Raw genomic sequence first — 26379 nt, forward strand, 5'->3', positions numbered from 1 at the left:
ACCATAGCCAGTTTTGATTACTTCAGCTTAAGTACATTTGATGAATCTTAGTGACAAAGTCAGGTCAGACTTGACAACTCTTTTTGTATGTTTATTTACTTTCCATTAGAATAAAAATCACACATACCTGTCTTTGTTGTTTTCCCCTGTACATTCCATCCCCGACTGCCAGCTCCTTGTGGCCAGGAACTCCATCTGTTTAATTTGAGACTGCTTAAATTAAGTATTAATTATTAGTGTCAATAGATTCCAGTCCAATTTACAAATAGGCCCCCGTGAACATTTGATGAGGGTGGTCTTTTCAGCTAAGTGCTCTTGGAATTAAATCCTTAAGCATGAGCAAAATAGTAATTATTTCAATAATAAAGAATAACTAAGAAATAAGAAAATAATACATAAGAAAAACTACAAAAGTAGTACATAACCCCTTCACAGGAGAGCAATTTCACTGTCCTCAGATTTATCAGGTCCTTTTAAGACTCTTGAGTACGTTTTACACCTTTATAGTTAGTTTTGAGCCCAAAGTACCAGAGCATTTGGTATTTATATTTGTAATAAATAATTTGAAAACGCACAGAGTAACCCGTCAGTACTCAGAAAGACAACAAAGACAGACATAGTCAAGGACACACTTGTGAGAAGCGTAATAAAAGTAGTTCTGGGTTCCACTTTCTTTGAAGGTTGTAATAACCCAGTTAAGAGTTTGTGTCATTTGAAGACAAAAACTTAAATATGAAACTCCAGTTTCTTTAGGGTAAACCATCTGTTCTGGATTATTCCTTTTGGCTTGTCTAGAAGCAGAAAAATTGAACAGTTTTTTGTGCCCACTTTAGCAGAAAAAACGCGGAAAGGAGGAGTCCAGCTGGGAGAGCCCTAGGAAGGCAGTTTGCCATTACGTGAACTTAAAGCAACTTCTTGGGTCTCGGTTTTCTCATCTGTAAAACAAGAGGAGGGGATGAAGACACAGTTTCCTAGATTTTCAACTCTTTGTTGCCCTGTCCGCCTTTAGTATGGTGCAGAGCTCGGAGCAAATGCTGAATAATTGCTTGCTAAGCGAGTGTTATTTTTGATCTATCTGTCGGAGATCCAGGCCGGGTTTTGAACCTATCCCGCGCAGGCGCGGGAGGGCCGCTTTACCGGCGGGGGCGGAGCTTCGCGCGGCTCCCGCGCGCAGGGGCGGGGGCGGAGCTTGCCACCGGCGGAGGGCGGGGCCCGCGCGGGGACTTCCCTTAGGCTGAGCTGCGCAGCGGGTGCGGAGGGCGGGACGGGGTCCGGGGGTGGCTGAGGGGCTGTGAGGTCGTGGGGGTGGGCAGGCGCGCTGCAGCCGCCGCCACCTGGTGGTCCCCAGGGCTTGGGACCCTTCCGGGGAAGGTGGCCCTAGACGGGGGGCAGGCGTTGCTGGGAGGCGGAAGGCTGCTTGGCCGCAAGTCCTGAGGCGAACGCGAGCATGTGTGCGTGCGCGTGTTTATCTGAGGTGGACTCTGCCCCCTCCCCCCTCCTCGCGCTAACTCGGGTCGAAACCCGGAGTCCAGAGGCGGCGACACAGATCTTGGAGCCTACCCGCTCCTCCCTGACGAGTCTGCGCCCCTAAATTGCGCCCTCTTTTCGTCTGACCCCGTCCCCCAGAAAAGGGGACAACTCTGGCCCAAGTCCTTGCCGGGAGGGAGCGCTGTGGAGACGCGCTGCCTTCTGTCTGAAGAGTTGGGCAGGTGGTGGGAGTTCCTGAGGCTTGAACTTCAGGGTTTTAAAACACCTGTTTGTCTCTGTCATTTTTACTTTTAGGGTTTTGGCCAAATTGGGCGAGGGCACAAAATAACCACTTACCCCTTCTCACCGAGGAGGAACGGGAGAAAGGGTAAGTAAGGAATGGTCAGGGGTGGAAGGAGCTAGGACTTCATCCTCAGAGAGAGAGAGAGCGAGCGCGCGCGCGCGCAAGGGAGAGACAGACTAGACCCAGAGCTGCCTTTGGGGGATCTTGGGGCCAAATTTCCTCCTTTTCGTCAGGAACCTGAGCCCCACCTTCAGGGGTCACAAGCTCCAAGCCCAAAACTGTTTTTCAGATGGAGTTCGTATAGTTGACTGGGACTTTGACAGCTGCGTGGGTCCCTTTTAGCCGCTTGACCTGGCAGAAAACTTACCGTTCACCTCTGGAATGTTGGGCCTGTGGTTGTCCGTCTCAGGCTCATATCTCTTAGGCTTTGACTAATCTCTGAGACTAGTGGTAAAGAATTTTGGCTCTCTTTGATTATTAACCCGAAATTCTCAGGATTTTTTTTTTTTAATTCAGCAGCTATATACTGATCATTCATTACATGTGAGATACCATGGTAGGCATTTAACCTGAGGTAACCTGTCACAAAGTGAAACGTATCAGTAAGGCTTCTTCCCACTTTTTTTTTTTAATTGAAGTATAGTTGATTTACAATGTTTCAGGTGTACAACGAAGTTATACACATACTTTTTTTTTCAGTTTTTCTTTATAGGTTATTACAAGATATTGAATGTAGTTCTCTGTACTACGCAGTAGATCCTTGTTCCCTTCCAAGGATCTTTACATTTTAAAAGGGGATTCCTGTAAAAATCCATTAGGTCTCCAAAGCAAAAAGTTAATAGCAACATCACAAGTATTGAAGTTTTTTTGGGATCTTTTCTGAAACTTATAGTGGAAGGTACTTTGGGAGTAAGTAATTACCACACTGGGCCTCTTTCTCTTGACTTTCAGCTGATACCCTTCACCAGCATTCTGTTAACTTTTGAAAAGTTGCCAAACAGCACATTGAAGTCTTTGAAGGTTTGCTGTGATTTTCAGTGTGGGCTCTTTTAGTGATTCTTCTGTGCGACTTTTCCATCACTTTCCCTATCCACCACTCCCTCCATCCCTCCTATTAGCGAAATGAAACACAGCTGCTCTTAGAAGTTTGGGAACGCCTTGTGCATCCTATATGTCACATATGCAGAAACATTTTAAATTAGTTAAAATTCAGGTAAGCCACGTTCTTGGATACTTACAGGAAAACTTGAATTGCCCTCTGTCATCTTGACACTGGCTGCTTTTGCCCTGAACCTGCCTTCTTATTTATTTGTGATCAGTTAGAAGATGGCCACATAATGTACTTTATGAAAAATTGGAAAATTGTAACTGGCAATAGGTTGATTTATTGATTCTGTAGATATTTATCTTTTTTTTTAAATCAAAGTACTTTGGTATAAGTAGGATAGTGAGAATGAGGAGATAGAGATAGCCATTTGGGAGCAGGCCTTTTACCAGTTTCTGTGGATTTTCTGAATAGTTAAGTATTAATGTACACGGCCTTCCCTCTACTACTGATATGGTGCAGTGTTCTGGGAGAACAGTGTTATTTTCCTGCCTTTCTGATACTTTCAAAAATAAACTTTCAAGGATGGCTGACCATGGTGATTTGTGTCCTGTAATGAATAGTGTTATAGTCATTTTCCAGTGTCATAAATGTATTGAACCAGTGTAATAACTAGATGAGGATAATTTTTTGGACTGTTTCATAAAGATGACCAAAGATTAGAAAGCACAGGCAATGTTAAGGAAGATGCACTTGGGAAAATAAATACTAAAGCAGACAGTTCACTTGCATGAGTTTCTCTATATTTAATCTCATTTTTTAAAACTGAAATGAAAAAAAGTTGTCTTTCTGGTTACAAAGTTTATATCAGCTTAAAAAAGTTATTTAAAATTAAATCTTGCAGGGATTATATAAAAGGTCGAAAGGGAGTCTCATAATGAAATCAGTCTCAAGTGACCACTGTTTGTTAAAATTGTACCTTTATGCATTTTACCTCCATATTCTTGGCTATTACCGCCACTCTTTCTTTGTTCCACTCAGGTCCTTATGGAGAAGTAGCATGCCTGTTATAGTCTTTTAGGCATGGATGTGAATCCTGACTCTTATTATATTAGCTCTGCTGCTGTAGGCAAAGTAACACTTCTTTGCTCCTTGATTTCTCATCTGTCAAAATCGAACAATGAGTATATGAAAAAGAAAGTGTAAAAAACAGTGCCTGGCATAGAGATACTGTTAATTTCCCTCCCTGTTTCTCTATCTGGTAACCCACTGTCTTTTGATCTTTCTTGTGATTGTGGAAAGCAATCTAGTATTTATTTTCCGAAAAGTGCTAAGCCTCCCGGGTATTTGCATTTTCACAGGTGATCACCTGTTCTATCTGATCCTGGAATTTCTGGGACGAGGACTGACAGACACCGATTCCCCCATCAGGTCATTCCACAGGCCTGCGGAAGGAGTGTCAGCTTGAAAAATGAAGGGCAAGGGTTTCTATCATGTGTTTAAAAAGCTCTGACACTGTTGCCGAAATGAGAAAGACATACTACCACATTGAACTGAGTGCTTAAAGTTAGGATTTCTATTTCAGAAATGTCCTTTGGTTTAGAAGAATTACAATAAAAATGCTGATGCTTCATGTCCAAACTGTCATGATTTTGTCAAGTTGTGAGTTTAATATACAGCTAAGCTCTGTATTTAGTGTGGCTAATACTGCTCTGGAAGCCAAGAAAGACAAGTCCACAGACATCTGATTTCACACCAGACATCTGGTTTCACTTTGCTAAGGACTGTGTTTTGTCAGTAGATTATAGGCATATCAGCGGTACTGCTGTAGTTTGTGGCATTTCTGTCATAAGCTCTGGGCTGTAGAGTTTAGTGTGATGTTTTATTCAAATGACGGTGCACTGTAAATGAGCACCTGGTCAGATAAGCACATTTCCCACAGGTGTCTTCTCATGTCATTGTTCTTACAAGTTAACAAGGCGAAATGGTTTCTATCCTTGGTGATTTTTTTTTGTGAAAGACATACATTCTTAAAGGGAAGCCTCAGTTAAGAAGCTTTTGTATTCCCAAAACTCATTTCCAGGACCACTTTTGTTTGTCGTGTTGCACGATGTATTTATAGGAATCCAATAACAAGTAGCATTTAGACTTCCAGGCCAGGACCCCAGGCTTTGTTAACTCTTTGTGTACCACTGTGTTAGTGGTCCTGTAGACTCTGACCAACATGGCTAATGGTGTTTTGGAGACTAGTGTATTCTGAGTTCCAACCTAGAATAGCTGGACCACATCCCTCTCTGTTTTGAAATGGTCAGGGCTGTAGAAATACTCTGGAGACTGTCATTCCTGGGTTCTTGGGCTGGCTGTGTCATGGCTTGGCTGTGTGATCTTGGATACAAATTCCTTGTCTCGGAAATGAGTAATTTGTAATTACTCATGGTTACTGGGAGATTTAGTGAGTGTTTGTAAAGTAGCACTATATCTGGTACAAAAAAGTCCCTAGTAGATAGCAGTTTCATTTTTTTTCCTCTAAGGTCCTGGTCACCAGAACAAAGACTACCCTCCCATATCCCAGACTTGTGGCTCCAGCTGAAGGGAATTACCCATGAAAGCTGGGATTTGGTAGTGGGACTGGGAAGGGTATGGAGAATAAAGGCAAAGGGGAGGAGTGGTGAACTAAGAGAGGAAGGTGCCCATCTTTAGCTCATTCCAAGGGCTTAGGTTGATAAATTACTTGGCTCAGAAAGAACCACATTTATCTCTGAACTTTCTGTGAGTCTTTCGTCAGCTGCTCCATTGGAGACTCTTACCTCGTTATTGCCTACTTAGTCCTTTGATAAATTCTTTTCTTCGTCACCTTGATACTATCTGAATAACCATGTATTTCTATTTTTTTTAATGGGTGGGACTTAATGATAGATGTTCATACTTCCTTAAAATCTGGATTTTTTTCCCTATACCTAAAGTCCAGGTGATCTTATCTTTTCATTGGCCTACAGTTTATTCATTAATTCCTTTCTTTCTTTTTTCTTATTTTCCATATGTTTTGTGCATCAAACTAGTGCTGAGGATATAAAGATGAAAAGTCACTTTCCTTGACTAAGGAGCTTTTAATCTAGTAGGACATTAGACATCTTGACCAACGGTTCCAATGTTGTGTGCTGTTTGCTGTAATGGAGATATGTACACACACCAAGGAAGCCTAGCAGAAGCTCCTGGTCCCTGACAGGAATGCCATAGAAGGGCTTTAGCTGTGGTTGTATTTGAGCTGAGTCTGGAAAGCTGAGTAGGGGTGGGCAGGTTGACATGCAGCCCAGAGCATTTCCAGATGGAGCTAATAGTATGAGTAGTTGCGTGGCATATGAGAGCATAATGTGTCCAGGGAACGACACGTAGGTCATTATATTTGAATCTGAAGGGCAAAGTCAGGAGTGAAAGGAGATGAAACTGGAAAGCTAATTCATTCAGGGTACATGTCCTATCCCATGTGTAGAGTGAGCCACTGAATGATTGTGAGTGACAGGAAAGATCGCTGTCAAAGCAGTGTGCTGGGTAGATTGGGGTGGAGTTGGGTGGGGATGTGGGGTTGTGGGGAGATTGGGGGCTGAGAGGACAGTGCACTTAGTGTGGTTAACAGGAAGTTGAGAGCATAGATGAAGGCAGAAACAGTGGGGCTACTCAGAAGTGAGAACATTTAGGAAAATATTTAGGAGGAGGGAGAACTGGCTAGTCTTTGCGACTCTTTGACTTTAAAAGGATTGGGAGAGCAAGGCTGCTAAAATGACTGCCAGGGTTCTGGGTACTGAGAGGGAAGAGAGAGGAGGATGCAATCTGAGGGGAAAGGTGATGAGTTCGGTTTAGACATGTGTTTAATGTGCTTGTGGGTTATATCATTGGTGAGTTGAGGCATCTAGGAGGCAATGGGATATAGGATCCTGGAGCATCATGAGAGTTGTGGAGGCTGGAGATACAGATTTCTGAGTGCTTACCATATGGACAGTTGAAGGCATGGTTAAAGGTAAAAGTGCTCAGAGGAACTGCTTAGGAAGAGAAGAGAAAAGGGCTGGGAGTAAGTCTTAGAGGATACAGAAATTTTAGGAACAAACCAAGAAAAAGAAAGATGTAAGGATGCCAAAGGAGAATGTTCAGAGAGACTGGGAGAAAAGAGAAAGCAAAACTCTTCAGCTCAGGACAGTTTCAAGAAGTAGAACCCAGTTAAAATTTAAAGCTACGAACTGTCAAGTCTAATGAAGATAGTCAGGTGCCTGTTAGAAGTCATTGGTTGGAGTGGTGGGCCTGACACTGCTCTCCTCTGGGCGAAGGGATGGATGGAAGGGGAGGAAATGAGGATAGAGTAGGTGGGCTTAGGTTCCTCCTCAGAAATTCTGACTTCCCTGGTCTTCAGTCCAGAATTTAAAAGCTCTATTGCAAATACAGTTACCTGTAATTGCTGTTCTTTGTCACACTTTCTTGTGAATGAACATCAGGTGGTCCCTTTGTTTGCCTAATCGTCCCTTAAAAAAAATTCATACCTGATCTCCCTTTGGAATGTCTCATTTATTCCCATTCATCCTACTCATTCCTGGCCTAGAGTTCCACTGCTGTCTTGCTCTCATCACTTCTGGCCTTTTTGCATACATTACTCTCTAACCTAACATGCTTGTGGGGGGAAAAATACCCTTTCTTTTATTAAAAGTTGAAAAATTTCAAAAGAGTGTCTACTAGGAGGCCAAGGGGGAAATAACCGTATCAAGTATAAAAGAGTCATACAATTAAGCAAACACTTTTTAATATCTGCTATCTTCAAGGCCCTGGATACAAAGATTTATAAGATAGGAAGGATAAACAAGGTAGGAACCCTGTCCTTAAGGAGCCCTCAGGCCAGTAAGAGAAATAGATGTGTAAATAAATGCCTTGTGCAATGTGCGCTATGTAGAGGTAGACTTCAGGGTAAGATAGATGCAAAAAAAAAAAAGGGACTTCTTTATTTTGTGTGATCGTGAAGGCTTCACAGAGGAGGTGATGCTTAAGTTAGAGCTTGCAGTGGAGTTAAGGTAATATGGGGTGATGAGGTTCAGGGAGTGGGATCAGGGGAATAAAATATTCCTTGGTGGCCCCATGATAGCACAGAATGGGTTTGAGTTTCCCAACTCCTGTTCCTTCTTGTTCTACTTCATTTATTTCAAGGTATCTTTGTCTTTGGGGATAAGGATGTTTTAGTTTACATGTGGAGATGTCCACAGTTTCTCTTTCTGTGAAATTATCACCACTGGTTTATTATATATTAGATGGCTAAAGCAGGTCAAAGCGATTACATCAGAATTTCTAGAGGATGATGTCCAGTTACTGGTAATTTTCAAAATGCCCCAGGCATTCAAGGTAGAGAACCACCAGCTGAAGCATGGGACAGAAGAAAAGTCTGGAATTTGGAGCTAAAAAATTGTAGGTTAAATTCTTGTAGTTCCTTTTAATAACTCTGCGTCCTTAGTTAAGTTACTTAGACTTTTCTAAGCCCTATCATCTTCTGGAAAATGGGGATGGTAGTATACCTGTCCTGCCCATCTTGTAAGATCATGTGGATCAAAGGGGGTGATTGTTCGAAGGGATACTACTTGCAGATGTGGTTGTCACGGTGAAATGCTCTGTCAGCCTCCTCCATGAGTAGACAGGCTAAGAGCCAGCCACTTTGCTCTGCAAGATAGTAACCATTTTATGGATTGGGATTTAAGATTTCACCATGGTGAGCATTTTGATGATACAATGTTAACTGTTAAGTATTTAAAATGCTATAAATATGTTAGGTTTTTATGTTTCAAAATTATATTTAAAAAAACACCAAAATTCTTATGGAAGGTCATAGAAACCCCACAGAGTACCATGGAGGGTCACAAATTCAGTTATACTGCAGGTCTCACCATATCTGTGTATTGTGGGAAGCCTGATGTGTTAGTGCTGGTCATGTAATCATATAGGAATGATCATTCTTGTGATATCATAACTTATTTAACCTGAGAACTGGTATTATTTAATGACAAGGAAATGGAATCTAAAGCCTAGAGACTGAGTTCCAGACATAGTTGAAATACTCATTCCTGTGTGGTAGTAGGTAAGTTAGCCTCTGAGCCTTGAATGTAAAATTAAGATGCATTAGTTCTCTGTTGCTTTGTAACATATCAAAAACTTAGTGGCTGAAAATAGCCATGATTGCTGTTCTTATGTTCTTATGGTTTCTGTGGGTCCAAAATTTAGGTTCTTCTGTCGGGTCTCATGAGGTTGCCTTTAGATGCCATGTGGGGGTGCAGTTAATGGAAGGCGTGCCTGGGGCTAAAAGATCCACTTCCATGTGGCTGGCAAGTGGTGTTGGCAGCTTGGTGTGTCTCCACAAGTGGTTTTCCATGAGGCTTTTCTCACTGTGGTTTCCCCAAAGTGAGATACCTGAGACCAAAGTCTCTTCAATGTCCCCCAGCACCTTTACCCTCATGCTTGGTACTTTGTTGGTGATTAATTGGTATTTGCTGAACTGAGTTGGATCGCTGGTGAAACTCTAGCCTTTGTGCCTCCACTGAAGCTTCAGATGCAGGGGATCATTTTTGCCTAGGTGGTGGCAGTGATGGTGGTGGCTCCTGTCAGTACCATTTTTAAATCTGTCTTATGGGTCCCTGACTTGCCACTAGAGCCCTTAGCCTCTCCTAAATGACTCAGATTTTTGGATCTGCCAGGTGCTTAGCCTGGCCTCCTCCGTGATGACCAGAGCAAACCAGCAAACAAACAAGCATACATGCCACAGTCATTCTGTGTGACAGTTTCAAAATCTCACTGAACCTCTGCTCAGTTTGGTAACTCATAGCATGTTTCTGACTTCTGAGATTAAAATTACCCAGAAGATAAAAGTATACATCTTTTCTTCTGTGTAATAAGTCATAATAATTTAATCTTTGCAATTTTATCCAAAAGTTTATTCTGAGAACTAGGTTTTTGTAACAGCACTTTGACACAGACACATTTATATATCTTCTGTTGAAAAATGTTTGTAGCATTTACAGTCAACTTTTGAAAAATCATCTTGCTTGTGGCTGGAGGACACATTATAAACACATTATCAAGGTCTAGTTTTAGAATTGTGTTCAGCAAAGCCATTTTTTTATTTTTTTTTATTATTATTTTTTATTTCTTTCATTCTTTTTTTTATTGATTTATAATCATTTTACAATGTTGTGTCAAATTCCAGTGTAGAGCACAACTTTTCAGTCATACACAAACAAATATATATTCATTGTCACATTTTTTTCTCTGTGAGCTACCATAAGATCTTGTGTATATTTCCCTGTGCTATACAGTATAATCTTGTTTATCTATTCTACAATTTTGAAATCCCGTCTATCCCTTACCACCCTCTGCCCCCTTGGCAACCACAAGTTTGTATTCTATGTCTATGAGTCTATTTCTGTTTTGTATTTATGCTTTGTTTTTTTGTTTTTTTTGTTTTTGTTTTTTTTTTTAGATTCCACATATGAGCGATCTCAAATGGTATTTTTCTTTCTCTTTTGGGCTTACTTCACTTAGAATGACATTCTCCAGGAGCATCCATGTTGCTGAAAATGGCGTTATGTTGTCGGTTTTTATGGCTGAGTAGTACTCCATTGTATAAATATACCACATCTTCTTTATCCAGTCATCCGTTGATGGACATTTAGCAAAGCCATTTTTTAAAGACAGGAAATGTTTGTAAGATTGTGTTTTGTATTTTAGGATAATGTAATTTCATATGATTTTCGTGTTATGTAGATCAGCAAGTTAAGAGCATCTCAGGATTATTTTCTTCTGTCTACACTCCCTTGTAGATTTTCCTGCAGATTTCCCTTGTTAGGAATTCTCTGCCTTCTTAGCCACTATCTGCCTTCTCCATCTTCTCTGTTCTTAATATTTCCCCTGTCTTTGGACTTAGTCTCCCGATGACATCACGTTAGAGGGTGAACAGACTGCAAGGGGAGGGGCAGGGCAAGCGTTGGGAGATGCAGCAGCCAGTGTGTAAAGCAGAGCCTCTTGGATGGAAGGTTGGGGTTGATGGCCAAGGGTGTTCTTTACTAAATGAGAAGCAGCAATTGAAAAGATTAGAGTAGCCACAGATCATTTACCTTAATTTATTTTAATAGATTTTATTTTTTAGAGTAATTTTAGGTTGATGGCAATTTTAGGTTCATGGCAACATTAAGTGGAAAGTACAGAGATTTCCCATATGCTGCTCATCCCCACACATGCAGAGCTTTCTCCCATTATCAACATCACTTACCAGAACAGTACATTTATGATAATTGATAAATCTACATTGACAAATCATTATTACCTAAAGTTCATAGTTTACATTAGGATTCACTCTTGATGTTGTGACAAAGGTTTGGACAAATGTATAATATCGTGTATTCACTGTTACAGTATCACACAGAGTAGTTTCGCTGCCCTAGAAATCCACTCTGCTGTGCCAGTTCATCCTTCCCTGACCGCAGATCTTTTTACTTGTCTCCATAGTTTGGCCTTTTCCAGAATGTCATATACTTGGAATCTGTCTGTCTCTGTCTATGTATCCATCCATCCATATAATATGTAGCCACTTTGCCTAAATTTTTAGTTTGCCTGGTGTAACAAATTATTTACAAAGCTTCTGGTATTTTTCCAAGAGCTTATTTGTTTAATAGTTGCTTTAATAAGAGTTTTATTGATGTCAGATTTAAATACTCAATAATTATTATTTGGTTTTATTAAATAATAACTATTTACTATTATTATTATCTAGAGCAGTTTGAAGCACTTTATGAGCTAATTGGCTTGTGAGTTTTATGAGTCTCACTCTTTCTTATGGGTAAGAGAATTACAATAGTCTGAACAAATGCGTTATGATAGTAGATTAGAAGATTAATAGTTTGAGATATGTCTGGTGTATATGAATGGATGATATTAATACTCTAAACATTTTATTAAAACTTTTATTTTGAAATTAAAAATAGGCATTAAATATAAATTTCTAGACATTAAAGTGGTTATGTATAGTGAAAAGAATATGGAATGGGGTTATGAAGACTTATTTGAGTGCTAGCTCTACTATCAGCTATGTGAACATGAACTTTTGGTCTCTGACTTTCATTTTCTTTTGGGAAAATGCAGATAACATATATTTTTTTAGTTTTGTAATAAAGTAATCAAGGGAAACAGTGATTTGAGACTAGGAAGGCACTACTGCTGAAAAGATGCTTATTTAGCTGTGCCTGTGGGGGAAAAAAAAACTACATTTTCCATCTGAATATATCTTATTGATTAAGTCAGCTTGTGTCTTCTTATGAAAGGTATACACTTTGGGATGTTCTGCTTGTGTGCTTGGCTCCTAATCTTATTTATTACCTAGATGTCAGCTTGAAATGTTAGTACTCTTTCCAAAAGCATAAATTGTAGTGCCATATTCTGTGTAAAGTCAGAGACACATTATTTCCTGTTTATGGTGAGAAAAAGGCTTGATTCTCAAGCTCTTATGACCATTCTCTGTGTGGTTGAAGCCACTAGGGCAGGGGAGAGTTTGGTAGAAAAATTCTGGGGAGAGAGGATAAAAATAGTCCTGTGAAGTTGAAGTCCTGAGGCAGGTGATATATTAAATACAATTCTATTTTTCAATCAAAATGTCCCTCTAGCTTAAAATACTTACAGGTATGGTCAGTGACATACTAATGAATTAAAATAAAGAAAACTACACTCCTGAATTTGAGAATGCTTGACAGAGCTTAATTAGTACAAGACAAAACTGTAATAGTCATTTCCTGTCAGTACAGTTGACATCTTTATTATATTGCAATCTCAATTTGTTGTGTCTTTACTAATTCATGGTGTTTTAAGAGGATTAATCTGACAAGTGTATAGCATTAGTTGAAAGGTAGAGGGAGTAATGAAAAGTAGACCAATTGGGAAGCTATAATTTACTTGCAAGGTAGTGAGGATTTTCACTATGATAATTGTGGGAACAGTAAGAGATGCTCAGAAGACATTGAAGAAGAGAATGATGAAGCCTGACTATATGAGAATTCTGCATTGCCAAAAACAGAATTAAAAAAACTATATCAAAAAGCAAAGAAAGATACAGTAGGAAGAAGATTTGCAGTTTATATCATAGGAAAAGGGATATTTCATAAATATATAAAAACCACTAACAACTCAATGGGAAAAAAAACCAACAATCAAAGAGAAGAATGGACAAATATATGAAAGAATATGAATAGACAGTTTATATAAGAGAAAAAGTAAAATAAATCTTCAGTGAGATACTCTTTTTTTAACCTATCAAATTGGGAAACAAAATTTGAAAACATGAGGTGTTATTGAGGGTACAGGGAAATAGGTAATGCCATTATTGCCAATAAATGTAGGAATTTTTGCAGTTTTCATTGCGACCAATTTGGAAATAGTTATCAAAACTTAAAACTACATATTATTTGATTCCCCTACAGGAATTTAACCCACAGATCTTGTACTTGTATGAACTAATATATATTTAAGGATATTTTTGGCAGCAATTGGAAACAAATGCTCATCCTTAGAGGACTGGATAAATTATGGTACATGTAGTAGAATATTTAGTAGTCATTCAAAAGAATAAGGCAGTTTATATATACTTAAATGGAATAATAAGTCAAAAAGGCGAGGTGCAGGAGAGTGGGTATTAGTAGGTTACTATTTTGGAGCAGACTAGATCAAGATACATATTTTCTTGTATATGCGCAGAATATCTCTGGAGGGAATTATAAGAAAATGGAAAATGCCTTTGGGGATAGAAACTTGATGGCTGGAGAACAAGGAAGGGAAGGAGTCTCATTTTCCATTGTATACCCCATTTTGGATATCTTGAATTTTTTATTTTACAAAAATAAATTCAAAAAAGAAGAAACATCTTCAACTCAAAATGTATTTCTGTATTATAGCCAACTCTGAAGAATTAGGGAATAGAAAAATGAATCAAAAAGGACTCTGTGGTTCATATATCTGATGAGGGATTAATATTCAGAGTATATAAAAACTTACAACTCAACAACAAAAGCAAACTAATTAAAAAATGAGCAGAGGACTTGAAGATAAGCACATGAAAAGCACAGATCACTAGTCATTAGGGAAACACACACTCATTAGAATAGCTATTATTAAAAAAAAAGTAATAAGTGATGGTGAGGATATGGAGAAATTGGAAACCTTATACACTTAGTGAGAATGTAAAATGCTGCAGCCATTTTGCATGGTCACTAAGACCCGTGTTCGTAGCAGCATTATTCATAACAGCCAAAAGATGGGAGCAACCCAAGTGTCCATGGGTGGATGAATGGATAAACAAAACGTGGTATATTCATACAACAGAATTTTATTCAGCTTTAAAGAGGAAAGAGGTTCTGACACAAGCTACAAGATGGATGGACCTTGAGGACATTATGCTAACCAAAATAAGCCAGTCACAGGAAAACAAATACTGTATGATTCCATGTATATGAGGTACCTAGAGTAGTCAAGTTCATAGAGACAGAAAGTAGAAAGATGGGCGCCAGGGGCTGGGGCTAGGTGGGAACTGGGGAGATGTTGTTTAGTGGATATAGAGTTTCAGATGAAGTGCAAGATGAAGTGTTCTGGAGGTTGGTTACACAACAATGTGAATATACTTATCTCTACTGAACCAGATACTTAAAAATGGTTAAGATAGTAAATTTTATACCATGTACACTTTACTATAGTTAAAAAAAAGATAATATAATCCACCCCCCCCAAAAGAATACTGTGGTATGGAAGTAGGGAAGAGGAATACGTAATTAAATGGCTATAATTCAGAATATAGTGTGTCCAAAATGAGGTAAACAAAGCTTTGGGGGTGGCATAGGATGGGATGTAGCTAAGGGAGGTTGCCTGTGACTTCACACAAGAGGCGGTGATATTTTGAGCTGGTATTAGAATGTTTTATATTATTAAATATTTATTGGGTAGAGAGGGTAGAAAGAAATTCCAGACTGAAGGAGTAGCACAAGTAAACACATACACAGAGACAGGGAAGGTAAAGGGTACCATCACAGAATAGAATACGATGACGCTGGAAAAGAAGCAGGACAGATTCTTGATGTCTTTGAATGGACCACAGAAGTTGGACTTTGTCGACGTCTAGTCACAAAAGGTTTTGAATTGGGTGGTATCATGGTCTACCTTTTAGAAAGGTATATTTTTAGGAAGGACGTAGGGTAGTGTGAGGGTAAGGAGATTACTTAGGAGCCTGTGGAGATACTGTGGGCTCTTTCAATGTAGCCATCTTGTAGGACTGTGCCTTTGCTTTACCGCAATGGCCATAAATGCCTCTCTTGTCAAACAAGATGGATGAATTCTGTCTGAATATACTGGTCAAGGTTGACTCTGGGAAATTAAGATGTGGTCAAAAGAGGTCTCTTGGAATTTGTAGGAAGCCTCTGTGGGCAGAGCTGACCAACCAGGCATAGCTGTTTCCTTCTTGGTTTTCTCCTAATGTTATAAAATACATTGTACTTTTGCTTTGGGAGTATGAGGGAGAGAGAACCAGAGTGCCTAATTTCTGGGTGTAGACGTTTTTGTTCTTGGTGGTGTATCTTATTCTGTCTCTCAGAATAAGAGAGGGGGTTGGGGTTTTTGCCTTTTTCGTACTTGAGTTTGTCTTGGTCTTGTCTTGTTTGGGGTGTAAACCACTCTCAGGGCTACTTTAATCCTTCTGCTGTTTTGTTTCTTGCCAAGTTGATTCTGCCTATTTCATCCTTAGAGTTACCAGTTACATTCCTTTCTCTGTAAAAAGCCAAAATATATTATTTTTACATACATTGGATGTAAGCCTTCTCTCCCCAACTGCTTTTCTCTCACCTTGTTTTGCTTCTCTGTTAGAGTATAGATTGAGTTCCAGAGGCCATCTTTTTAAAGTTTTCTTCCAGCCAATGGAGCAGAGTATGTTTAGTACATAAAAAGCCAAAGAAATATTCCAAAGTTTTTCCCTGAAAAAGTCAGTGTACCATATAAATTCATTGGGCCTTATTGATTTTCTCTGTGACAGGTGAGGTATCTAATTTAGTTGCTTTGTTGATGTGTCACTGTTTTGTCTCTTCATGCTGTAACCTTGTTCTTCCACTCTTTGCATTAAAGAAATATGAACTGAATTCATAGAGTTGATAGAAACTGTACTCAATTTCAAAGATAGATTTTGTCCTTTAGCCAAGTATTAGATTGCTCAGTTTGTTTCCTTGAACTCTTTTTCTTCCTAATTCTCAAGTGTTAAAAGCAATGGGATATACACATCCACACTATTTAGTAAAGGGGGATGGGGTGGATTCTGAATTTATTTGTCTTGCTAATTTTTCTCCCTTGCTAGGAGAGGTGCAGAAAAAAAAAGTCTGAGTAAAAGTATTTTTTGATCAGCTTCTACTGAAAATACTTAAAATAGTCCAAAGGGTAAGAGATATTCTCAAGGATTGCTACTTGATTATGAAATAAAAAATTATGAGTGGCGATTTAGCTGAAGTGTGATTCTCTTGGGGAAAATTTGTCATCCTATTAGCATTGATTTGCATATCTTCTCACAAATGTATGATTGGATCCGAAGACAGAAGACTATATGTGCTCTCATTCAAAATTTAATTTTATGGTAATACCGACTACTTAATTATTATCTTTGCTTAAAGTATCTTTGACTGAGGAGCCTGGTTGGTTAAAAGATATACTGTTGAGACCAGTGCCTTGGGATTAATCAAGGGTGGTCTGATTGGCTCACAGAGAGGCCTCATCTTGGCCTTCTGGCCCATAAATATTTTTGTTCTCAAGCAAACTAATATGGGTAAATTGGAGGAGAATTAGTCAAAATAGCAGGCCCTACCAGTTGCAGGAGGTGACTGGGCTAAGGTTACATCAGCTTTGTACTTGAAAAGTAGAGCAGACTAATAGGGTTATGAGGGTTTGATAGATAATGTAACTACTGTGGAAAAATGGTAGTTTGAAATTAATTGGAGTTTTTATTTAAAACACGTGGTTGATTTTTAAAGTACTTTCTTCTGTATTTGCTTTTACATTTGCTGCAAATATTACACATGGAAATTATGCTTTAAATGCTGTAAAAGGTTTTTCCAGTATTAACTAAATGATTATGGAAAATGGTACACTTTAAAGGTCATGTTGATTTTGTGGCATTTCCAATTTTACATTTTACACATATATTTGAATTGGTTTAGCTCCTAGTTGAGTGTTTAAAGATCTGGGTTATAAGTGTAGAAGGGAAATGGCAAAAGGGCACAATGTTTTGGATTGCACCTATCTTTTAGCTTCCTTTTGTTTCAAAAGTGGAGTTTCAAATTCTAAGAGGTAATTCAGCAGGCTGAAAGGATGGCAGGATAATAAGGGCTTTCAGTACCGGTTAAATCCAAAGACAACTCTAATCATATTTTTCTATTAATTGATGTTGTGTATAGATTTGTACTTTTCTTCCTTTTGTACATCTTCCTCATTTGAAAATTTATTATAAATGAATGAGAATTGAGTATTTAACTTTTATATAGTAAATTAAACTAATTGCATGTTTAGATGCTCTTCAGATTGCATCTGGATGCTGTAATAGCAGTTATGCAATCAATAATTCATCCCGCTGTATGTTTGCTGGGAGTGGTGAATGTCTGATGGGTGTGGTGAGTAACTGGGAGGCAGTGGAGCACAGTGCTTAAGTGCACAGGCCAAGGGGTCAAATAATCCGGATTCAGCTCTGCTACTTACTATCTGTGTGACCTTAGGAAGGTTACTCAGATACTCTGATCATCAGTTTACATCTTTTAAATGGAATAAAAATAGCATTAATGTAGGGATTAATTTATGTAATTAGAATAACATTTTTACTGTAATAGCACTGATATAGTAAAATACTATTTTAGACAACACAAAATGAATATTCTTGACTAGACTGAAATTTTTGTTTCATTAGTTTCACAAAATTGTTTTTACAGTTTTTCTTTCTTTTTCCAAATAAGGCTTCTTTCAGAGTTTATAGATTTGATAATCTTTTGTGGAAGGATACTTTTGACTGTATTGTGTGAGTGGCCACTCTGTCTTTATTAAAAATGAAACAAAACCTCACTGTTCTGTTAGCAAGGAATTTTTTTGCAACTATTTAGTATTGGTAGTGAAGTTAACACCTAAAATTAGGAAGCAAAATGTTGGTATAATTTTGGCCAAGGAAAAATAACATTTGACTATTTCTTGGGGGACTCTGTTTTCTCCATCTCACTTCTAAAACTGACCTTTCATCGGTGATTTTATCATGACTCATTTTGCTAGACAAGAAGCAGCAAAATTGCCACCTTTCTTTTTAATAAACTGGATAACACATTTCTTGGCTATGGAAAGGTCTTTATACCTAGTATATTTGCAGAACAAAGCTACATTAGGTTCTGAAAAACTTCATTATTCAAAACTGATAGATATTAATTTAAGTTGCTTTACATTTCTATATGGCTCATATATTTTTATTTAGCTTGTATATTCCTCCAAATCTATCAAAATTATTACTAGATTTTCTTTCTAAGTCATTTATTGTAACAACCATTGTGATGTCTCTAGTATCATTTGATGCTGGTTAAACAATAAAAATAAGTTTCTTATAAAACTGGAAAGATCAGGGAATTATTCTCAGGGCCACTGAGCTGTTGATTAAGTTGAGAAAACCTATTTGGTGACCAATGTGAAAGTAATTTAGTTCCATATTATTACTGGTGCTTCTTTGCAAATGAGGTTATACTTATCTTTGCTGCTGAAAGCAAGAATATATTAGAAGTTGCCCCAAGTGTGTGTGTTGTCCTGTACTGTCCAATCAGGCACTTGATGTGTGTTTATTAAATGAACACAGGTATGAAGTAAAGATTGGATGAGAAATTTAATAGTGTCATCATTAGAACTGACATAGTTTTATGAGGATGTTAACCTTGCAGAAGTCAGAAATGGTCTTGGAGCACAGGTGCAATGGTGATGGTGATGGTGATGGCAGGTACCATGAAAGACAGGCAAATTTTAATAGCAGGAGGAAGGGGCCATTCCATGGATTTCTGATATAGAAGGTAAAGGCCTGAAGTTAGTCTCATAGAATCATAGATAGTTGGAGCAGAGAACCTTACAGGTAATCTACTCAAGTGGATGAAATGAATTGCCTAGTCCTCAGCATAGCTTGAATCCAAGTTTTCTGATTTTTGATTTGTTACTGAGCATGGAGAGAGGAGAAAAGGTTGAACTCTAGAACAGGATGGGCGTTTGGTTCTTTAGGAGTGACACATGCATGAAGGTACTATCAGGTGAAGTGGGTGGCTCTCAAAATAGCCTGTGCTGTTCAGTTTCTCCCTTCTGCTCCTTACTAGTAGTGAAAGGAATGGGGTATCTAATAAAATCATACCAAACTTTTTCCATCAACATTGTAAATGGGTGGTAAGGCAAACCACATCTAAACTAAAACATACAGCCAAGAAATATTTATTTAGCATCTGTAAATTCTTAGTAAAATCTCAGATCTTCGGGGTGGATAGGGAGGAATGAGACATGGTACTTCCTCTTAGGTGGCCTACAATCTAATTGAGGAGAATGGACATATCTGTAAAAGATAATTAACAAAGCTGGGTGGCAGATGAGGGTGTTGCTAGTACATACCAGAGTTGTTTGGGGGTGGAAGATGGCTCTGTGGGTCAGAGTACTCATGTAAGTTTTCCCAGAAGAGGTGAATATTAGTTGGTTGTTTCTGTTAACTTAAATAAGGAAGCTGTTATAATGATGTGGCTCTAATGTCATGGTGACCGAATTAAGCCAAAATCTAAGGGAGTAAGTGCTGCGTAGTTGCAGATGGAAACCTAAGGACAGCCTAAATGGCCAACAAGGCTTTCAGCTGTAGCCGTTCAGTAATTTCCTTGCTTTGCTTCCTTATCTGTTCAAAAGTCTCTCTGCACTCAGTGGAGCCTCCTATCTTTCGGTTTGGTATTGCCCTATTCTAATTGATTTTTGCTCAAATAAACTCTTAACATTTTAACATGCCTCAGTTTCTCTTTTAACACCTCTCAACTCAGTAGATCTTATGAATAATTATATGTGTTCAGTTCTAAAGGTTTTGGATTCACCTGACTTATTGTTGCAGAGTTGGGACTTGATTGCAGGTGTCTCCCTGACTTCCGGTGTGTACCATTCCACATTCCCCATGCTGTTGTGCTTAGGACAGCAGAAGGTTTCTGTTGGAGGGAATCCCATTTCTGCTTCTCATCCGTGAGCTTTTTCACTGGGAGATCACGTTCGACTGACTGGTCTTCTGAATGTTGTGTGACGGAGCACCCCAGATTTCAGTTACCCGGTTGCCCTGTTTGCTTCTTGCAAATAACTAAAATTGCTAGTTAAATGTGGGTTTGGTGCAATTTTCCATTTAAAATGATCTTTTTACTAAGACAATATTGAAGTGAGATGGGATATTTGTCGACAGTACATGAAACATAGCGGCAGCTGGCATTTCCAGGGGGCTTTTCTGTTGTTCAATTAGATTATTTTGATATTCTATGCTATGAATCGTTAGCTTGAAGATTGGTACATAAATAATGCCATTAAACATTATAAGATAAATAAATTTAGAACCAGCTGCATCAGAGAATAAATATACTTCTCAAAACCCATATTGTTTTCTCTCTACCTGAATATTTCTGCATTCAAATAGTGTTTCTCATTTTAGCACGAATAAGGGCCTATAAACCTGACAGAGATGAATTTACTCTAAACAAAAAAATATGAAAGACATTAAGGCTTGAATTACAGAGTGTGAGCCTCAATCCACTGCTGATTCTTTCTGGTGGTGGTTTTTAACCTTTTTCTCTTTCTTTTTCTTATTTTAATGTTGTGAGCTCTTCAAGGAAAATCTTTTTTGGAATTCTATTATTAAAAAGAACCATGACAGATAAAAGCAAAGTAGCTCTGATTGAAGCTGGGTGTCTGGGCTCAGAGCTCTTCTCCCTTAGTGCCTGCTCCCTTTGGCCCTGAAGCCTCTAGGGAATCCTGAGGACACTGGAGCACAGACTGAAAAACACTGCTTTTAAGGAAACACAAGCTAAATACTTTCTCAAAGTAAGCTGTTAACTGAAAAGAAAATTCTTAATGTCTTAGAGTTGAATAGGTTATGAAAAATTACTTGATTCTTGTTACCCATCTTTACTACCTTTAGACTTGAGCGCTGTGCTACTATTTATTGAAGAAGAAAGCACCAAAGGAAGTCAACCTCTTGAAGTTTTATACACACACACACACACACACACACACACACGTATATGTATAATTCTTTAAAAAGCCACTTTCTCCGTCAATATCTTCAGCTGCCAAGTAGAACTATTAGGTGAGAGATGGGGATAATCGGATAGACATATGTACACACACTTTGTTGCCTGTGGTAGGACGATGCCTTTTTCCCAACACATGCCTCCCTAACATCTATCACATTCTGCATATAATGTAGATAATTTACACAGACAGGGCATTTTCAGGTTAGCTGACCAAAATAATTACTTAAACATTATTTTTAATAGTAAATTATTGGAATTGATCTATTAATTTCTTCATTGAAACTATATTCTGTGCAAGGCACTAAAGTACGGCAGTGAACAAGTGTCCCTGCCCTCACAGAACTCATAGGCGATTGGAGGTAAGGTTAAGAAAATCGGGTGTGATACATACTATGCTAAGGGAAGCAGAGGATTTTATGGGAACACAGAGGAGGGGCATCTAATTCAGACTTAGAGGTAGGGTGGACTTCTCAGTGGAGTGACATTTAAACAAACTTGAAAGATGAATAAGAGGTGGCCAAGACAAAGAAAGGTGGGAAGAGTGATGAAGACAGAAGGGAGAACATACTTAAGAATCCAGAGATAAGTAAAAGCATGACACATTCTGGAAATTGCATGTGGCTGGATTTGACTGGAGCATGATGTGCTAATGAAAGAGAAGGAGTAATGAAACTAGGGACCTAACCATATTTAGCTCTGTGTGCTAAATCTAAGGAGCTTGGTATTAGGCTACAGGAAATGAAAAGTTATTGAAGGATTTCAAGCCAGAGAAATTATGGTTTGTATTTTTTCAGGAGAGGGCACTTTGGCTAACTACCATGTTGACCTTGGGGCAGATGTTTGGATGATAGAATCATTTTCTGAAAGGAAAAGGACCAAGGAGTATAAAATACTCTGTAGTTTGTCTTTCCATAACATCCCCAATTGCCTCTCTCTTTTATGATATCTGTCTTTCTTCATTTTATTTTTATGGCCCTCTTAACCTTATCACAAGACTAGAGTAATTCAAAAGAACAGTGGTTAATGTTCAATATCTATATAGGTACATAGATATGTCTTCATTCTTTCAGTATAGAAACTGGTATGATGCCCAGTACATAATAGGTATTCAATAAAAGTCTATTGACATGAAAGGAAATGTTTATTGACATGAAATACTGAAGAAAGAGATGCCAACTCAGTTCTCTTTTTTGGCCATCATTACTCTGCTCCCTTTCAGTGTTCTTTAGGTTTAGATCATTTCAACGTTAGCTGTTTCTTAAACATGCAAGAGTCCAATCATTGTGTACTAGTACTAATGATCATTGCTAAAACTGTACATTTTAAATAGTTCAGATTCACAATTTGCATTTCTTTATCAGCACTCTCAGATTCCGTGGATAGCTTACCATAGTGGAGAGCCTTGAAGCCAGTAAATGAGACTTTCCACTTGCCAGCATGTAAACTAATTTACATTACAGAAATATCTGTTGTAGCAGAAGAGATTAATGTTAATTTGCTTTACTATATAAAGATAATATATACCCATTATTGAGAATTTACATAATATGGAAAAGTATAAAGAAGAAAGTAAAAATCCCTTGACTGCCAGTAAATACTACTGTCATTTTGTGCCTGTTGTTTCTCACCTAACCTCTTTTAATGATGATGATGATGATGATGAGTGGGTGTATAAAATTTCACATGAGTTCATATTTTACTTAGAGTTTTACAACTTCTTTTCAGAACAGAATGTCAAATAATATAGTTATACAGTATCCTTTTCAGTGATTGCAAATTATTTCACTGTATGCTTATTGTAGTTTATTTCATTTTTTTTATGGACATTTAGGCTGTGTTCAGTTTTTCACTGTTATAAATAGTAGTGTATAGGGCAGGGAGGGTATAGTTCAATGGTAGAGTGTATGCTTAGCGTGTATGAGGTCCTGGGTTCAATCCCCATTATCTCCATTTAAATAAAATGACTCACTAAATAAATTAATTAAAAACCTTAATTACCTCCACCCCCGAAATAAAAACAAAATTAAAAAAAAGTAGTGGTGTACTGAAAATCCTTGATCGTATCTTTGTGCCCTGAAAGTGGTATCTGCGTCAGAGGTGTGGGTTCATGTCACGTTTGCCACATTACACTCAAGAAAGGTTGTATCCATTTACATTCCCGGGAAAGCATGAGAAATTCTATGCTCCCACGCTGGGTAGTTTTAGTTTTCTAAATCTTTGCTGGTCTCATAGGTTAAAAAAGTGATATTTTGTTTTTATTTGTGTCTTTTATTATTAGCGTGGTTTTTATATCTTTATATACTATCCACATTTTGCTTTCAGTGAAGTGCCTTTCATGTATTTTAGTCACTTTTCTCTCAGAACATTTGTCTTTTTTCTTATAATAATGGTATAATTTTACAGATATTAAACCTTTGGGGTTTAATATATGTTGCAATTTTTAATATCATGCTGATTATCCTATAAACTTATTTATGTGATGCTTTGATTTTCATGAAGTCAGATCCATCAATCTTTTTTTCTTCCATGTTTTCTGGGTTTTGTAAAATGTTCAAAAATGCTTCTTTTCACTCCTAAAAAACTGTTTGCCTTTATTTTCTATTGTTTCTTTTATGTTTTTATTTTTATCTTTCACATTTAATCTTTAAATTATAATGAGTAAAATAAATATCCACCTTTGGGTTTTTTTTCCTTCCTCCAAACTGTGGCTAGTTATTTAGCATCATTTGTTATTTCAGTCCCCTCCCCATCAATGTGACTGTCTCTATCATTTATGAAATTTCTTTGTGTCCTTGGGTTTACTATCATCTTAGTTACTTCTGCAAAACAAATTACCCCCAAACTCAGTGACTTTAAATGTTTAGTCTCTCTCACAGTTTTCATGGGTCAGATATTTGGGAGCAGCTCAATTCATGATTCTAGTTCATGGTCTCTCTTAAGGTTGATGTTAAAAATTCAGCTGGGGCCACAGTCATCTGAAGGTTTAACTGAGGTGGGAGGATCTGCCCTGCCCGTGGCTCACACTCATGGCTGGTTAGGGGGTGCTGGCTCTTAGGGGCAGGGAGGCCTCAATGGCTCTCTACCTGGGCTTCAGCCAGGGCTGGCTGTCCTCAGGACATGGTGCTGGCTTGCCTGGAAGTAGTGATCCAGGACAGAGAGGCAGGAAGAAGCTATCTTTCTTGACTAGCTTCAGAAGTCACATAGCATCACTTAGGCCACATTCTGTTTGCTAGAAGCAAGCCACTAAGTCCAGCCTACCCTTAAGAAGATGGGAATTAGTGTCCTCATTTTTAAGGGAGGCCTGCTAAGGAATTTGCAGGAATATTTTTAAACCACCACAGCTCCCTTGATTTTTCCATTCATATATGGATGGAAGTAGTCATAAGACTACTTCTGCACTAATATCACACCTTTAAAAGATGTTTTTTCTTTTGGATAAGAGGCAGTAATTAGGTTTTTATTTATTTATTTATTATTATTTTTTAAAATGTAGGTACTGAGGATTGAACCTGTGCATGTTAGGCATGTCTACCAATGAGCTATACCCTCCCCACAATAACACACCTTTTAATACATTGGTTAATTTAGAGTCTTACATCAAACTGATGGAATGTTTCATAATACTCTGGTCAGCTGTATTTGACAGCCATTGACTCTTACTGGTCAAGTATCTAAAAGTAGATACACAAAATAATATTGATAATAATGTGGTGACATTTTAAGTTGCTTTATTTTCCCAACTTCTGACACTGCTTTGGAATTACATAGTGGGGATCATTATATTTCATTGCAGATGCCTGCTTATAGCATTGAACAATTTTCTTTACCCTATTTCATATTTCTATGAGTAAATTCTAAATGCTTTGATTGGCAGACACATTGTAACTTCAGGGCATTGCATGTTAATTAAATTTCAGTTATCTTAAACAGAATCTTCCACTATACCAGCAAGTAGGCAAAATCAAAATAAGGTGTTTATGTGTGGGGAGCAATCTAAATCTCTCTGCTCCACATGCTGTCATGTTCACCAGGGGCTCATTATGATCCCTGGACTTTCTGTGCAGCAGACACCTGAGTTCAGAGAGTGCTGTATTCCATCTGCTTTAGTCTCCAGGCTGTACAGGAGAAGCCTCTTTGACCTCTCTCTCAGCTGCCTTTTTTTTTTTTTTCAAAAAACATGTTGCCAGCATGACCTTTGTTGCCATTTCAGCAAGTGTATGTGCCTGAGTGTGGGCTTGCACTTAGGAGTTTAAAGGACCACATCCATTCACTCCAAAGGCCTTGATTGCTGTTGCTTTCACTTTAAATAGTACAAATCTTGTCATCTGGCGTGTGTCCTTATCCAGTCCTGAGTCTGCACTGCCACTGTTTGAGCTCCCTGTGGACCTGCAGCTGCTATAGATGGGCCTTGGGCAGCCTTCCAAAACTTCCGGACACAGTTGGGACAGGTTTTATTTTTGACAGACTAATCAGAGCATTAGTGTGCTTTCCTGCTGGGGGTGCCTGTGTTTCCAATTTTTAAATTTATCATTCCGTGAATAGTAGTATCAGTCCCTGGATGGAACATAAGTTTGCTGGCTACATTGTATTTCCCAGTCTCACTTTTTGTGACCTTACCTTCCCAGCTCTGCCGCTTTAGGGTCTGGTGGCCTTGGCTGTTTTGAGAAACCTTCCTCCTTCCTCTTCCCAATCCTGCTCAAGGGAAAAGCCACGTTTTTGCTCTTATCTTTGGATGTAAATTTGAGTTGGTGTCCGGTTAAAGGAAACAACATATTTGAAGCATGAGGGGTGGGGGTCAGGATAGGATTTTCATGAGACACCAAAGGCATGTTCTTTTAAAAAGTTGCCTATTCCACTTACTGTCCAATCCATTAGAGAGTCTTGTACCATTTACAAATCGGGCAGAAGTAGAGGAGTTGTGAAAAGTAGCTAGGGGAAAGGAGGATGATTAGTATTAGACAGTAGGCCTGAACTGGAGTAGCAAGATAGGTCAGGGCAGCTGTGCTCCAGGAACTGTGTGTCACGTGGCATTTCTGGGGCCATTTCCCATCACCCATGTTATTGCCTGATGCCCCCTTTCTAACATTCTTCTTTGTTTTGCTCCCTTCTCTTTATTTAGGTTCTCAGTGTTATCATCTTTTTCTTATTTCCCCTGTCTCACTTTTATTTCTGAGCTTTGATTTTTGAAGGGTTTGGAGATTTTGTTTTTGAGA

At 38.4% G+C, this 26379-nt stretch overlaps 1 protein-coding gene across 4 annotated transcripts in view; it reads left to right on the plus strand.

Annotated features, from left to right (window-relative positions):
* Nucleotides 1-1198: 1198 nt before the first annotated feature.
* IMMP2L (inner mitochondrial membrane peptidase subunit 2) overlaps nucleotides 1199-26379 on the plus strand; it is a 786445-nt gene continuing 761264 nt past the window's right edge. For 3 of the 4 annotated variants that reach the window (XM_072964657.1, XM_031674290.2, XM_072964660.1), the window contains exons 1-2: nucleotides 1199-1250; nucleotides 1783-1855. The gene's annotated coding sequence lies outside the window, so the exon portion shown is untranslated. Of the gene's footprint in view, nucleotides 1251-1297; nucleotides 1452-1782; nucleotides 1856-26379 lie in introns of those variants that run through there. The other variant, XM_072964659.1, reaches the window with a different exon arrangement.

This window comes from Vicugna pacos, chromosome 7 (assembly GCF_048564905.1).
Source record: "Vicugna pacos chromosome 7, VicPac4, whole genome shotgun sequence".
In the NCBI taxonomy this organism is placed as follows: domain Eukaryota; kingdom Metazoa; phylum Chordata; class Mammalia; order Artiodactyla; family Camelidae; genus Vicugna; species Vicugna pacos.